Below are 2,783 nucleotides of genomic sequence, written 5' to 3'. Positions count from 1 at the left end.
GAACTTCATTCAGCTGATCATGCAGGTATTGATAAGTCCATCGATCCATCTATCCATTTTCTGAAGCATCTCCTACACAGTTGGGTCAAAGGGAGTAGCCTATCCCAGGAGCAATGGACACAAGGCTGAAGCCAGTCCTGGACAGAACCCAATCACATACACACCAACACTCAAAGCAATTCTGGGTGCAAAGCAGGAACGATGCCTGGACGGAATATCAGTCGGTCACAGTGCAAGATCACAAACCTGAGCTCAGACAATGATCAGGTCTCAAGATCTTACCAGCTGTAACTAAGCACTGCACAGGACTCCAGTCTGCCCCAGAGTATCTTCACACACACAGTGGCTGAGCTGTAGCGAACCCGGTGGCATTGGATGTAAGGCAAGAGCCAACCCCACACTGAACACCAGACCACCATCAGCTACACTCCCTCAGACAGACTTGTTTCAAACAGTGACTTTGCCGCAGGAAACCAGATAGAAAGTCCACCAGTCCACTCCTGTGGATGATTACAGTACACACCCATACTCAGATACTTTATTCCAGAGGGCCCGGTGACACTTGGGACATGCAGGAGCTAACCGTTGGGTTGGATTCTACCCACACACCTATGGTCACAAAGTGAGTGGGTTGCAGAGAACCTGCCAACTTCTAGCACAATGCAAGTACCCAGCCTATGTACCACATCAACCTGAACAAAGTCATGGTCAAAAAGTGACCAGCGGCAACAGGGAGAAGGCAGGAACCAAATCTGGATGGACGTTCAGCTTGTCACTGGCAGAGTCATCCTCACGTGAATGTGTAGAGAGTGACTCCCATGCAGAGAACCTTGTAACACGGGATGCAACCAATTCCGGATGGGATGTCAACTCATCACAGGCCACAAATACTCACACATCCACGTTTAAACAGTAAGCTGACTCCAAGAAGGCGGGAGCCAACTTTGGATAGGGAGCCGGGGTACGCTGACTCATACTGGGAAAATCTGGTGTCACCAATTAACTTCCTAAGAACATCTTTGGGATGGCAACCATGATGGCAACCACCCCAGTGGCCTAATGGATAAGGCATTGGCCTCCTAAGCCAGGGATTGTGGGTTCGAGTCCCATCTGGGGTGAGTATGTTTTATTTTGTGAATTTCCCCTTGGGATTAATAAAGTATCTATCTATCTATCTATCTATCTATCTATCTATCTATCTATCTATCTATCTATCTATCTATCTAACACTAATCAGCAACCCCCACCAGGAAGAGCTTGAAGCAGACAACAATGAAAAGTGGTGCGAGAAAAGACAAAGGGGTACAAATGATGAGCGTATGATAATGAACTACCAACCAATCAGCTTCATTCAACTCTGATAACTGCATTGAGAGGAGCGGCTTAACCGAGACATTAAGCGGATAATGAAGCCGGTGGCTATCAAGTAAACCTCCTCCTTCTGTCTTCACTGCGAAGGCCGCAATGAGGCCCGCTGCTCATCTATCAGTGAATCAAGGATGGCTTTGGGGGCGGAGAGCATAATAAGACCCTCATCCAACACTACACTGAAACCACAGCATAGATCATCGCTTGGATCTAAAGCTAATTATGATGGATTTCCTGAAAGGTCACTCATTTAATTATGGAGGAGACTCGCTGATGCTGTCAATTAGGGGGCTAATTATGCTGAGAAAAGATGACGGCGAAGAAAACGAGGAGGTGCCATTCAGTTTCTACTGCTTAAAACTGACAACGACCATGATAACGATACCAAACACACCTACTGTGGTGGACTGCCAGGGCCCATACCCAGCCGGGACGCCTCGACAGTGGAAGGAGCTTATTCAGGGCATTACCTCCCCCGGACTGCTAGGTGGTAGCCTCCCCTGGGTTGCAGCGGTGATTCGGACTCCCACAGGGCTCCATGGGAGTTGGAGTTTGGTGTTTGGGTGCTGCCAGGGGGTGCTGAGCCCTTTGTTCAGCTGTGCGCAACCTGCGGCCGTACGGCCGCATGCGGCCGTGGGCAAGGACTTTGGCGGCCGTGGACGTGTATATTAAAGTGTACGTAATGGCGGCCGTGCAGGTGTAGGGTCTCTGGACTCCAGCGAGTAAGGGGTCTCAACGCCGCGGAATCTTTGTCGGCCGGGTCGGTATGGTGACGCCGAAAGCCGATTTGGACTCTGGGGTCTCTAGACTCCTGCAAGTGTAGAATCTCAAACACCGCAGAACCTTCCTTAGCCGGGTCGGTATGTTGACCAAAATGTTGCCCTTTATATATTCATCGTGGAAATCAGCAGTAGAATACCCACAACTACGAGAACTGGCCAGGAACATTCTCGTTCTTTTCGGAAGCACTTATTTGTGCGAAGCAGCGTTTTCCAGAATGAAATATCTGAAAAACAAGTACCGAACCCGATTGGTAGACAGCAATCTAGAGTCTGGAATACGGCTAATGGTCTCCAGCGAGTCCCCTGACTTTGCAAGTCTGTCTGCAAACATGCAAGAGCAAGGAAGCCATTAATGGCGATGTTTTCCAAACTTCCTGAAACAATTGCTGTAAAGGTTTTTTTGTCCTATATGACGTTTCGTAGACTTTTTTTTTACATATGTAGACCAGTAAATTGAATATTGTCAGATATATCATACTCTGTTTTAATGTGTAATCTGTAAATTTTTACATTAAATCATAAAACATTATTAAGTTTACTTGGACTTACTGGCGGCCGTTATTAAAGTAAAAAGTCTGTAGTGCGGCCGTTATTAAAGTAAAAAGTCTGTAGTGCGGCCGTCAATAGCGGAAA

At 47.5% G+C, this 2,783-nt stretch overlaps 1 non-coding gene across 1 annotated transcript; it reads left to right on the top strand.

Moving 5' to 3' along the window:
• Positions 1-1,045: 1,045 nt before the first annotated feature.
• On the top strand, positions 1,046-1,118 carry trnar-ccu (transfer RNA arginine (anticodon CCU)). The gene has a single exon. It is a non-coding gene; the product is annotated as a tRNA-Arg (tRNA).
• The last annotated feature ends 1,665 nt before the right edge of the window (positions 1,119-2,783 follow it).

The sequence above is a fragment of the Erpetoichthys calabaricus genome, chromosome 11, assembly GCF_900747795.2.
Source record: "Erpetoichthys calabaricus chromosome 11, fErpCal1.3, whole genome shotgun sequence".
NCBI classification, from domain to species: domain Eukaryota; kingdom Metazoa; phylum Chordata; class Cladistia; order Polypteriformes; family Polypteridae; genus Erpetoichthys; species Erpetoichthys calabaricus.
This window is presented reverse-complemented; position numbering and strand designations above follow the sequence as displayed.